Source organism: Talpa europaea (genome assembly GCF_964194135.1).
Source record: "Talpa europaea genome assembly, chromosome: 5".
Classification (NCBI taxonomy): domain Eukaryota; kingdom Metazoa; phylum Chordata; class Mammalia; order Eulipotyphla; family Talpidae; genus Talpa; species Talpa europaea.
Window position 1 is genome coordinate 3,794,799 of NC_140071.1, and position 14,205 is coordinate 3,809,003.

A 14,205-nucleotide genomic window follows, 5' to 3' on the forward strand; every position below is an offset into this window, starting at 1 on the left:
GGACCCGCACCCCCGTGGGCGCTGGCTGCTGGCCCCCGATGCCTGCCTGTCTCTGGAGGGGGACAGGGGCAGAACTGCGGAAGACACCCGGCTGAGTTTGCAGCCCCCCAGGACTGCCAGTGACTGTCCGATAAAGGCTACAAGCCAGCTCTTTGCTGGGGTGCGCCTTAAGCCCCAGCAGCCTGGAGTTCTTTCTAGAGTCCCCCAAAACCCCCGTGGGTGCTGAGCTCCTCCCCTGCCCTATCCGGCTTCCTCACCCCCTTTCTCCTGAAAGTCCTTTCTCCAAGCAGCTCGTGCACCTGAGCTCTGTCGCAGGCTCTGCTTCCAGGGACCCCAGGAACGGTGACCCCACGCGAGCAGTGCTGTGACTGTGTGCACCTGCCGCCGCCCAGGGCTGTGCTGGGGACCCGGCCCCTTCCCACCTGCTCATGGGAGCCCGGCTGGGTCTGCTCTGGCCCGTGCTGGCCCAAATGAAGGCGGGTGCTGGATGCCCCTGTGAGGGCAGGATGGGCTGATGCTTACCCAGCAGGGCCCTGGAGTGCCCTTCGTGGACTCCACTCTCCTCGACTCCGTGAGGACAAGCCGCCTTGTAGGACATTCCAGATAGTTGGTACAGCCGATTAGTTGAGTGGGCATATTTATGGGTTTAATGAGAATGATAACTTTTCCCGAATAAACGATGCTTTTTGCTAATCTCGGGATTTTTAAAGCAAACTCACCTTTGCGTGCATTAAGACTGGTAAGGGATGACGGCCTCACAGATCTCTTTTTTGGCAAAGCTACCTGGGTTATTTTTTCCTTCCAGCTTTCTTTTCTTTTCTTTTTTTTAAATGTTTATTATGCATACAAGAACTGGGGTACAGGCCAGAGGTGCAGGGGGTGAGAGGATTCACCAGAGACAGAGTGGGGAACAGAACAGGCAGATTGACCGAAGTACACTGCTGAGGGGAGCAGTGGGCGAGGCAGGAGAGGTCTGCTGCGCCATGTGGGTAGCTCCCTGGCCGGCTGGGGACTGAACTCGTGCTGCAGAGGCTGCGGACAGCTTCATAGTCTTTAACCACTGCGCCAGCAGGGAGGCCCCCCCCCCTTTCAGTTTTCTAGGTGGCTGCAGACTGACTTGCAAACAGTTCTCCTCCAGAGGACCAGTCTCAGCAGAGCAATCAGGTTCATACCTGCAGCGACAGGTGGGTTCTTGGTGTGTCTGGCAGTAAGCACCTGGATCTAGTGAAGAACCCTGGGCTTCTTTAGTTGGGGTCTTCTGCAAACCCAGGGGTCCTGCTGATATGCAGACTACTGGGTCCTTGTCTCCAGGATTGGGGGGGATCTGCATTTTAGTAAGCGTTTTAGATTCACTTTGAGCACATTTAGATTCAAATGCATTAATCATCTGTGTTCCAGGTGTGTTCACATAATATCTCATTTAATTCCATAACAGCCCTGCATGAGAAGTGCCCTAATCTTATCTCATGGATCTGACAATTAAGGTTTATGACCCCGAGTTGTCTTAAATGCTAGGTGGTTGAAAGAGGTGAAACATGATTTCAGATTTTAATCTGTCCATCTACAAAGCCCTGTGAAACTTAGAAGGGGCTCAGTGGTCGTGGTGAGTGGCCACTGTGCTTCTGGGACCACAGGGTGGTTATGCTTCTGGCTCCTGCTTGGGTAAAGGGCCCGGTGTCTTGTTCTGATCAGTGTGTTCTGGACAGAAGTAAAATCTGTAGCAAAGTTGGGAAGGAAAGAAGTAGTTTGCTCTTTCAAGGCAAGGAAGACTGGATACTAGCGATAGTGCTCTTTCTCCCATCTGAAAAACACAGGATTTCCATAGTGAGAACCTCATTTTTCGACTGTATTAGTCAGGAGGTGCTTGCTTAGCTGCTGTAACAAACACTGCCCAGAATCTTGAATCACAAAGATTTTTTATGGCAACTCGCTGCTGCTCCATGTTCACTGCGGGTGTGTGGGCGAGTTCTGCAGAGCTCAGCACCTGGTGAACACAGCACTGCTCACCCGGAAAGTTGCCCATTGCTGTGAGGAAAAAAAAATAGCACTCAGGGGGATCTTGAACTGGCAAACACATGTTCCTGCCCAGAGGTGACACTTGTCTCTTCTGTCCAGAACACATTGATCAGAACAAGACACCTGGCCCTTAACCCAAGCGGGAGCCAGAAGCATAACCCCCCTGTGGTCCCAGAAGCACAGTGGCCACTCACCACAACCACTGAGCCCCTGCCAGCGCAGGAACTGGGGTGCAGCAAGTAAGGATGATCCTCGACACGTGTTATTCATCATGAGTTCTTCTTTACATTCATTTTTATATTGAAAAATTGCATTATGATGTTACATTGATGACTGAATTTTGGGGCACCCCTATCAATTTTGCATCCAAGTCCTATTCTTGCTGCAAATAGACGGAGGAAAAAATGAGCAGAGTTTTGATTGAAATTCTGCCTTTGTGTCAGTGCCCTAGAGAAAAGCAATATTTAGAGAGAGGAAATGATATAGCTGACATCTACATAAAGATTGACAGAAAAAGGAAAGTGAGAAACATTCCAAGAGGAAAGAGCAGACAGAGAAAGTCCACGTCAGATTAGGATTCCCAAGGTAAGCGCCACCCCTGGGCCCCTCGCTTTGTCACCATCGTATAGAAAGTCTTTTGTGTTCCGTTTCCCCAGTGACCTCCCAAGCACATCATGAAGACAATGAGAACCTGTATCCCAGAACCACCACATTTTCAGGGATGGGGCCGAGGTTAATCAGCATGAATTGAACGAAACAGCTTGTTCAAGTAAAAGCAATCGAAATCTTGATGAGCAAAAATGGAAATTCTGGTCACCAGTCTTTACTTCCCGAGGAACGCTGTTGTATAAAGCTTTTTTTTTTTTTTTTTGAGCACTACTAGAATCCTGTGGAAGCTTGTGTAAGACACCAAAGAGATTGATTGAAGCAAAGACTCAGGATATTTTCTTTTTACAGAACTGTAAGCATACAGCAATTTTGCTTATTTTGATACTTGGTATGATTTTTCTTTTAACAAATGTCTCTGAAAATTTGTACCTATGTGGATTTCATGTGGGTGAAAATCTATAAAATTGACTCAGATTCTCTCACAGCGGTAGAATTGATCTCTTTTTTTTCCGTGTGCTTTGTAAAACACATCTGTGAACTTCCCTGATGAAATTGAAAAGACAACTTCTTCAAAGAACTGAATTATTTGATGAATGTATTTCTACTTTGAACATCAGTGGGTTATACACCCAGATGTGGGGGGAATGCAAGAGTTTCTACTTGACCATGACGTTGCTTTAATCTTGGGTGTTTAAAATCCTTTGGACACCCCCCTCCTGAATTCCTAGACAACCCCCACAATGGATACAATCACTGCATAATTATCTATGAAAACCCAGGTAAGCCCAGGTTTGGGGAAAACATGCTTGATAAGATTCTTGATGCATACTGTGTTACTCTCTGAAGGATACTCTTCCTACTTCTTAATATCAAGTTTCCTCGGGAACTTGCTCATATGGTTTCCTTCTTTGTCGTCAGAAGGATGACCTGGCCAACAAACTCTTCTATGGCTGGAGTCATTTAGTGCCACGTTAGCGAATCACAGCAAGTGGGCGAGCTTTCCCCACCGCTTCCCTGGGGACAATTAGGGCTCGGGGAGATGTGTTAGTATCTATTCCCTGGGATAAGACTTACTAGCAGGGAGCACTGCTGGCTTCTCCTTCTTCCTGTCCACCCCACGCTGGGGTTCCCATGCCAGGGCACCTCCGGGTCATTTGTGCACAAATCCTTGAATCAGGGTCTCCGGGGAGACCCACCTTTGAACAGGAACATCAGGGAGGGCGGTGTTTTCAAAATCATAAATATTAGATCAATTGAATTTACACAGCACCTGAATATACTTTGTAAAGCATTTTACGAAGGTTGCAATTATATTATGTTCTCGATTTGTAATTGCCTTGCAAAACCGGCCTTGAGAAGCCTTTTTCAGCATCGTTTTATTCTCCTGCTGCTCATCAGTCTCTTAACAACATTCCAAGCACCAGAGCTCGGAGCGGGGAGGTGGGGTGGGGCCAATGGAAATAGATTGCTTGAATCTGTACAACAAATTATCCATTCTCGCTCTCTGATTCATGGCTTTCATCTGGTCCACTGGAGCTTTTCTGGGGCTTGTATCTTAGTGCTTTGCTTACTGTCTCCGACTTATTTGTTTTATTAACCTGCCTCCTAAACCCAATGAAAAGCAATTTCTTCAAAGCAGCCTTTTCCATTCAGCGAGCAGAGGTGTGTGGGGTGGGAGGGAGGAGGAAGAGCAGTGAATTAGCACCTTTCCACCTCTCAAGGCTCTTTTATCTTTTTGGCACCCACCCCTAGAGATCTGGGGCCTGGATCGGATAGGCCTCTGCCCTTTCTGGAGTCTTCTACCACTTGCATAACATGACAGTTGCTGGGGAATGTGGCTGGAGGCCCGCCACTGGCTTGATTCAATGCGCTCCCTCCTGGAGTCCATTTGCCCCAGGCTCAGTAAGTCGTAAAAAATGGATCCTCTGCCAGGTTGACAGCCTTTGCCCGGGAGATGTAAAGTCAATGGGAAAACCTGTACTAGGATGAGGCTCCTTTTCTAATTCATTTAACTTGGAAGAGGAACCATCAGAATTATTGCTCCATTCTACGGGCAGGTGGGTAGAGACTTGGATCAAGTTCCCTGCATTTAAAATAACTATTATTCTAGTCCTTTCTCCCTCTCTCCCCCTCCCTCCCTGCATCTTGAATTTGACCCCAGCTTTATGATTAGTTTGATGTTTAGTGATTATTTTGATGTTTTCAGAACTGAACTTATGAAAACTAAAAAACTCAGCTGGCAGCGCAGGGCTGCCAACTCACCTCTGTGGGGGCTGCCGAGCACTGTTCACCTGCTGCAGGGAGGCCGCGAGAGGCTGCCCGTCCAGGAATCCAGGAGAGGACACGTGCTGGCTCTCTCCTTGCAAGCTGGCAGACTTGGGGCAGATGTAATCCTCTGGATCTCAGTCTTCTCAGATGCAAAAGGGAGATAATCATGCTTCCTCTGCTGGGTGGTGGAAAGAAAAGAGACGATTCTAGCACAGGAACTAGCATATAATAAGAGCTTAATAAACAGGGCCTCCCCGGTGTTGCAGCAGGTTGAGCGCAGTGCTGTGAAGCTGTCCGCAGCCTCTGCAGCGCGGGTTCGATTCCTGGCCGGCCAGGGGGATTCCCACATGGCGCAGCAGACCTCTCCTGTCTCCCCGCTGCTCCCCTCAGCAGTGGATTTCAGTAGATCTGCCTGTTATGCTCCCCACTCTGTCTCTGGTGAATCCTCTCACCCCCCATACCTCTGGCCTGCGCCCCAGTTCTTGTATGCATAAATAATTAAATCTTTTAAAAAAATGACCTATCCCCAGACCGAGTCGGCGTGCAGAGATGTTGTATTCAGCAGCAGCTGTGGGTCTTTGAATTCTAAGAGGTTCTAGCCCGAGTCTAGTAAATGTCCGTGGTGCAGGGGATGGGCCACGCCTGTGATCTCCTGCATGGAAACAGGCAGGTGATCCCTACGTGGCCTGGCCTTGCGAGTCCATTTTGAGTCAGAGGCTTGGACTCGGTGTTGGGGTTTGGAGTGTGGGATTCTTGGGTCCCTCAGAAGGATCTGGCATGGCTTCCCTGTCAGCAGCACACGAGGGGGTGGGGGTTGATTAAGGAAAAGACATTTGCATAGATGCAAACAGGCAAAGGCTGCATTTTAAAGGTTTATTTATTAGAAACAAGAGAAGGGGGGTAAAGAATGCCTGTGTAGACACAAAGGCAGCCTTGGGGACAAGATCCAGGTTTCGCTAGAGAGAGGGCTTTATGCAGGGGGCTTTGATTACACAGTGTTCTTTGATGAAATGACTATAACCACTTGGGGTTGGGTTGGGGGGGTTTTCTGTGATTGATAATCCCTTCTGCCCCCACCTATGGCTGATGCTCTTTTCTGACGTCACTTCCAATTCCAGGAAACTTCCATCCTACATTTTTTTAAAGATTTATTTATTTATATAAGAATTGTGGTACAGGTCAGAGGCACGGGAGGGTGAGAGAATTCACCAGGCAGAGCAGGGAGCAGAACAGGCAGATGGACGGAGGACACTGCTGAGGGGAGCAGCGGGCGAGACAGGAGAGGGCTGCCGCGCCATGTGGGTTGCTCCCTGGCCAGCTGGGAGTCAAACCCACGCTGCAGAGGCTGCAGACAGCTTCACAATGCGGCGTTCAACCCGCTGCACCACCCGGGAGGCCCCATCCTACATTTTTCCACTCTGCTTTTCCATCATCTCCACATGGCAAGCCTTTGCCGACCAACTCGCCTTGATGACAAATAATAATCACCGCTGCGTGGGGGGGACATCTTTATCAGGCAGCTTGGTCATCAGTGGGGGTAAAAGTCAGTAATCTTGGGCACAGAAAAAACCCAGAAGTCTGAGTCCGCTACAGTGGAGTGATTTGGCTGTGAACACTTCCTGTGGGCGCCCCCCAGCTCCCCGCCACCCAGCACACACTATGGGGATTCCAATCCCCACCGCAGCCACGGAAAGAGAAACAAAGTGCAGTGCAACCAGACCCGCACATTCTCCAAAGAGACATCACTTACGATAAAGACTTTAGGACCTAGTTCTTACGTTTCTCACCCCGAGATTGCATCTGACCACAGAGAAAATGCGGCTAAATGTATGCAATGCTCTCCCCTACCCTTACCTCCCCTAGGGAGGCTAGATTACCAGATAGGCTTCTAGAACACATTGTTTATTACAAAGTAATTTATGTGATCTTTGCATTATTCTGCAGAGTTCTGAGCAGACTGAGTGCTCTCCCCGCTCTGCCCTGGGTTAGTCCTCACTGACTCTGAAAACTCTGACTCTGAAAGCAAAGTTCCTCATGAACCTTCCCAGCGGTGCTTTTTTCCATGGACAGTAGGTCCATTGGCCATTTAGTCGCCCTCATAATAATGACTCGGCTGTTCACATCTTTTTCTCATCGTTCTTTGGTTTGCTTGCCCTGTTCTTATTGATTTGTGGGAGCTTTTTACATATTCTGGCTGCAACTTCCTGATCAGATAGAATCATTGAAAATATCTCCCTGTCTGTGGGATCTTAGTCACTCTCCTGACCTTTAATGAGCAAAATGTCTTAATTTTCATTTATTCTTGTATATTAAACTTTTCTTTGGTGGTTAGGTGTGTTTTGTGTTATTTGATAAAATATTTGCCTGTCTCATGGTCAAACAGATTTTCTCTTATGGACTCCTCTAGGTTACATGAGCACAAGAAAGTGACTTGTGCATGGGATGAGGGGCTAAGGCTCCTTTTTGAAAACTAGGACTGTGACAGACCCTGTGCTGTTTATAGAAACGACCATCTTCCCCCATGACCCTGTGGCGCCACCTCTGACATAGCAAAGTGGACATCTGTCTGCGGGTCTATTGCTGGGCTCTCTAGGCTGTTTCACTAGTTACAACCTGTTTAAGGAAAAATAAGCATCTGATTAAGTTCATCCTAAATAAGCCATTGATCCCCCGCCCCCATCTATGTATCTTTACCTTTATTTTGTTAAATCGAAGCAACATTGCATTATAATACTATGTAAGTTTCCGGTGTGTACTGTCGAGCATCCACATGCCCATATACTAAAGTAGGTTCGCCTCTGAAAGTCCAATTCCTTTTCCCAGATCTTTGGAGGAAAAAGCCAGTAAGGGTTGAGGACAGAACTTCCTGTGGGAGATTCTGTTGAAGGAAAATGAGGGGGTTCCGGTGGCTGTTGACCCATCTCCTCACCTGCTATGACCGCATCTTCCTCCTTCAAAGTAAAGTCAGAGTTTCTCACCATTGGCGCCTCAATCCCATCTGCTCACTTTCTCCCTGGCTCATTCTAGGTGCCTCTCTTGGACCTGCTTCCATTTCTAGAATGTTCCTAATCCTGTCAACCTTATCGATCTCTACTGAGCCCTACAGTTGCCATTATTTTGGAATCACTTGTTTTGGCCTTTGTCCCATTACTAGATATTTCAAAGGTGCTTGTCTCGTCTCTCCAGCCAGAAGCCCCCGGGGAAGTCAAAGCCCCTCTCCTAGTCAAAGCCTCCTGTCCCCCTTCCTGGTGTCACCCCTTGGCTTCCCTCTGAGGGCTGCTTTCCCCACACGGCTCCCTGCCTAGTAAGAGAGCCCTAGTAACGCTGACTGGCTTGATGCCACAGCCACTACATCAGCACGGCCTTCTGCCAGGCGGGGTGAGGCTCTCGTCTGCACCCCTGGCGCTGGACCTTGTCACTGCCCCGCTGGTGTCCTTGCCCATCGCCACCCGGCCGTGTAGCGCCTCTCTACCTTTCATGCACCCACTGGCCCACCCGTTTATTACATTACCACGGCCACACAAGCACGTTCCGCCCTTCTACCTGTCCAGGGAAGAACCAGCTATTTCAGTCCCTGCGCCTGCTTGGGTCTGATCTTGGCATGGGTCAGGCTGATTTCACGCTGCTCCAAGGCCTCCAGGGCCCCCGGCAAAGCCGGCTTGTGCCCTGCATGGGTTTCCCATTGCACTGGCATGAGCTCACTCCAGGGCCAGCTCCGGCAATTGGTCCTCTTGATGCGAGGGGGGCAGTAGGGGAAATGCTCCTTCTGAATTTTGGGTTAGGAAGCCAGGACTTGGAGGCCTGGCTTCTGCTGGCCCCGAGAACAGCCAGAATCAGTGCACGGGCCGGGAACAGGCCTCCTGCTGCAGCAGCCGCGGGGACTTCAGCTGCGGGAGGACGCGCCTCACCCCTGCGCTCGGGCTGACCCTGGCGGCACCCTCGTGCAAATGGACTCTGGTAAGACGGGCCGAGAGCACAGCAAACACCGGCCAGTTTACGGTTCTCTTTAGAGGAAAGCACTGAGCAGTCAAGCTTCTGGCTCCAAGGCGACCGTTTCAGTCCGTCCTGACAGGTAACAGCTCTTTTTCTAAAAGGCAGGTGGGTGGACACCCGGTGTCTCTCTGACCCCAGCCCGGCCCCGGCCTGCACGCCCGGCGATGCTGTCCCTCTCTGTCCTGCGCTGCCTGACCGGCCTGACGCGTCCATTCCTTGGCCGTGGACGGAGAAGCGCGCGCCGCCTCTTCCCTGCGGCCACAGCCTGCTGCCCGCTCGGGCCTGACCAGGACCAATAAATCTTCTATCTTCCCGTTTCCAGAGGATGCTTCCCATCTCGCGCGTTCTCGAGTGCCTTTAAGTGGAAAAAGAAGGGCAAGCGGCCTTCTGCGGGTGATTTGCCAGCCTCTGAAGTGGCTGTTTCCCGCTTGGCGGAGCCGGTGAGTGACAGCGCGGCCCGTGTCCTCGGCTGCCCGGCCGGTGTGGCCGGTGGCGCTGCCCAGAGCGGCTTGAGGGGGTCTATTTTTTTTAATGCCGCTTGCTGCTGAACGAAAAGTAAAATTAATTCTTCATGGGCTAATGGTCTCACAAAGCTGCAGTCACCTGCTGGGTTTATGGACTTTGCAAATAACATTGACTCTCCTCTCTCTTTTTGGCCACCCCTGGTCTCTCCTAGAATTTTCCTTCTTCATGGATTTAGCCCTTGCTCAGAGCTGGCTTACTCTGATAAGAGCAGAGGAACTGGCCCAAAATACGAGAAAACTCTTTGCAGATCAGGCCAGCCCCAGGCGACCACTGTCCCCTGCTGCATTGGAGTGAGAAGCCACTGGCCTCGGGCCCCTGGGGAGTCTTTCTCCCACTGGAGGGACTTGGTTTCTCCACCCAGCGCTGTGCCTGTGGCGGGTGGGGGGTGGGTGGGTGTGTATTGAGGGGCCGGTTGGCTTGAGCTGATCCCGGGAGGATTTACATTACATTCCCCGGCACGGTGGAATTGGTCCTCTCTGATTCACCAGCCAATTCCCTACAGGTGCTGGGGCCTGGACGTGGTTTATTCAAGATACATCCTTTCTCCCTTCTCTTCTCCCCACAGCAAAATAGAGCAGCATTGACAGGAAGTTGTGATCATTGTTCCCTAAACAATAACTCACTGCAGCTGAACAGCGCTAGCTCTACGTGGGAGATGCATTTCCAGGGAGCCCCTCAGGAGCAGGGCACCCACCGGCGCTGCCCTCACAGCTTAAGCAGACACACAGAAGGGGCATCTGGAGGCTGGTGCTGCCTGCAGGCTGGCGGGCGCTTTCCAGAACAGTCTCTGGAGGGCGCTGCCCAGGGGGCATCTGCCCTGGCACTGCTGCTGTTGGTCCTGGGAGATGCAGGGGAGCAGCCGGCAAAGCTTGATTTCAGGCACGGGCTTTGGAGGCTGCTTTTTGCATTTTGCATGGAAGGGCCTCTGCTGGGAAGACCTCATCTCCCGATCTCTCCTAGGAGAAGGTAGAACTCGAATCTTCAGGCCCTGCCTCTGTCTATGCTGCTTCCTTGCAGCCTCCCTAACTGACCTTCGCTTTCTTCACTCTCCCCAGCCCAGCACATTCCCTGTCTGAGCTAGACTAGCTCAGAGGGCAGCCAAGGCACGCGGGCAGCTGCCCAGGCCTGCTGGGTCTCTCCACGCAGACAGGTGACCTCCAGGGGCGGTGCGAGGTGCCCATGCCGGGCTCACGACTCTCTGGCTTTCAGCTTCCCCCGCAAGCTGGTGACTCGGCCCAGACGGTGTCGGCGGTCGGATGTGGCAGCCAATTCCCTCCTCATCCTTCTTATAAACAAACCCTTTTAAAATTTCTCGCCATGTGTCTGCTTCAGGATCTTGTGCCAAGTTCTGAAGCACAAGGGTGATGCCTCCCAATCCTGGTCACCCCCATTTCCTGGGGTTGCTGGAACACCATCTCCCGTGTCTCCTGACCCTCTCTCCTCCTTGCGCTCCCTCTTAACCTCAGAGCCCTCCGGGTTTATTCATGCCCACCTGCATCTGCCAGTTTTGATAATTACTCGAGTCAAGTCACCTTCTATGCAAATGTCCAGTGTTTGTTATTCTGACTTGTTTTATTGCACATAATTCCCTCACGCTCCCTCCCCCTTGCTGAGAGTGGCCACATCGCCCCTTCCCTATGGCTGAGGGCTATTTTCCGGTGTGGAGGGACCACGTCTTCTGGAGCTGGTCACCAGTGATGGACACGGAGGCGGCGTCCACAGCCTCGTTATTGTAAACGGCGCGGCTTCACCATACCCAGCTCTTAGACCATCCCACCCCGCCCCACCCCCATCACAGCTTCAGCTCCTGACTCCTACTCTAAGTTCCATCTCCGCTCTGTGGCGAGTTCTGCTGATTTGGAGGCGGCTGGGGAAGAAGGGACGGGACTCAGACCCCCAGCAGCAGCTCAGCAGGTCCTGCCAGAGCCCTGGGGGCTGGCTCGGGACTGTCAGTTTACTCCAGAGATGAAAGGAAATTAGTTCTCCACCACAGAGGGTTTGCTCTCAAGCCAGACGGTAGACTTCTCTGTGTGACAACGGACGAGTAGACACAGAAGGGGCAGCAGAAGGCTGCCTGCGGCTGAGGCTCCCCCGGCGTGGGACCCAGGGTGTCTAGTGCACGCGGAAGCTGCTTTTTTTTTTTTAATAAATTTTATTTTTATATTCCCCATACAATTGCAATCCCCCCATTCTGACCCCAATCCCTCCCCTTCTGCCCCCCCCAAAAGTGTCTCTGGTTCATAGTTTTTTGTTGATTTTGATTTTCACTTTCTTATAGTTATTCATTTTCCTGGTCCCTTATTTAAGTTTTCTAGATTCCTGCTGTGAGTGAGACCATCCGGTATTTTTCTTTTTCTTTTTCGCTTATTTCGCTGAGCATGATCCCTTCCAGCGCCATCCATGTTGCTGCAAATGGCATGTGTTTATCTTTTTTGACTGCTGAGTAATACTCCATGGTGTATATGGACCACATCTTCTTGATCCAGGCATCTATTTTTGGGCATTTGGATTGTTTCCAAAGCTTAGCTATTGTAAACAGTGCTTTTAAGTGGTGTTTCCCTGCCGTGTATGTGTTTAAGGGGCCCACTGACAGCCCCGAAGAGGCTCTCCACATGTGCCATCACTTCTTTCCTCAGGAAATCTGAGGGTCTACTCGCCCTCAGATTTCGTCTTTCTTTCCTGAATGGGGGATCACTGATATGTTTATAACTCAGGGAAACTTATCCACTAGACTGTTTTTTCTCCAGCGCAGCTCAGGTTTTCTTCCTGGGGTCAAGGACTGTTTTGATTATCTCATTTCTTCTACAAATTAAGGGAGAATATTAAAAGATTGTGGCTGATTACAGAGTTCCTCTGTAATGGCTAACACTCAGTAACATTCTTAGAGAAAGACAAAATGTGCTAATGAGATTTCTTTAGAAAGCGAGATAAAAGGAGTTTTTGCAGAAAGGAACTTAAGAGTTGGGTTTAGCATTGAATAAAAGAGATGTGAGCCCTGGGTGGCAGGCGGACCTGGCTTCCGCGGAGTCCACGGCTCAGATGTGACAGCTGATGGCGCTCCGTTTTAGTTCAAGAGCGTGTTTTATTCTTAAACAAAGAAAAATGAAAGCAGTCCCTTTGAAAGAAGATCAGGGTAAGGAAAAGACATGAATTCCAATGAAATCAGACTTTTCTCTTTGAGACATCTTCTTGTTCTGGGCCATCTTGCCATGAAGGGCACAACCTCTGGCCTTGTAGGTCAGCCGCAGGAGGGGCAATGGGTGAGCGAAATGAAGCAAAGGAAAAACTAAACAATTGGTTAATGGGTGTTTGGGGGTGTCTGTTCCGTGGCCATTTGATTTGTCCTACCCTTGATGTACACAAGTTAGCAAATCTCTACCGTCTGTGCGACGCAGCTCTGGAAACCAAAGGAGAGAAGACAAATGAATCAAGGACAATATCCTCTCTTTCATGCAATAGAGATACATTCACTCAGAATGACTTCCAGACATTTCTGAAACTCCAATAAAATAAGCTGCTCAGGAATTGAAGGAGATAAATTCAGAGACTGGAAAGACATCGGCCTGGATTTCAGGCTGGTTTGGTGCGTTTCTCTTTAGAGGCTCTCTGTCCGCTTCTGGGGAAGCCTGGCCCTGTTCATTCATCCTGGCATCTTTGGAACTGTCGCTGCTGACTGCCAGGGGCCCCTGCTGCAGCGAGAACCCTCGCATGGCCTCGCAGGCACACTGCAGGCCCGGGTGCTCCACTCAAAGGATGTGAGTCCACACGGAAGAAGGAATCTTCTAAAGGACCAGAAACATGCTGAGATCACGTTCAGCTAAGATCACGATAATGCCTGTCCTCTAAGAGAACGCCGAGGATTCTTGAAAAGCCGCTGAGACTGAGGATGCTGCAGTGGTGGGGCACGCTTTGTGTTTGCATAACCGAGAGGGGCTCCGGGAGGGTGACTGGAGCCGGGGCCATGATGGCTCGGAAGCAGGTTCCAGCGGCCTCTTCAGAGCGAGGACATCTATGTCTGCCCACCTCTGTCGCTCAGGACTGCCGTTATGGGACACTGCCACAGCTGCAAATGACCAGCCGGTCACAGAGTCCTGCTGGCTGGCATATCTCATCACTCAGATCACCCCACAGATGCAAAAGACCCTCAATGGGTGACTCACAGGGGCAGCCCTCGTGGTCCAGCAGGAACATCACCGGGGGCTGGGGGACACGGCTGCTCATCAGCACATCCTCCTCCAACCCTCCACGCCGCGATGTGCTGGACCAGGCAGAGCTGCCCCGCACCCTGTTCCACGTGCCCCTGCTCTTCTGCGCTCTCTCCCTTCACCGGAGAAGTATAAAAAGGTGGTCTTGCTGACTATTTTAGGGTTTGCTCACGTGACCTCCCAGGGACTGGGTATTGGGGGACAAGTGGGGTGTCTGTGCTAAGCCTGGGCAGGCAAGTCTCTCCTTCAGGAGTCCTCACTGCATCTATCTGGACGACTGGGGGAACTGCTGGCTCAGAGCCAGGCCCCCGCTCCGGCTGCTCTGTGTTCTGTGCCCCAAGAGCCAAATACCAATTGCTGCCTCTTTCAGAGCATATTGTCATGTTCCATTTTTGGCAAGAGTCTTGTCAGAGTCCTGTATCACCTCCAAACAGCTGCAGGAATCACCCGTGGCTCTGGTCCTCGACGCAGTGTGGGTAATTGCTACATTCTAGGCTAAGTGTCGGGTACGGGGTCTGGGGTTGTAGCCAGTGTTTATGGTCCTGGAGTCACTCATTCACGCACTTATCATTCATGGAGGAGACACCTT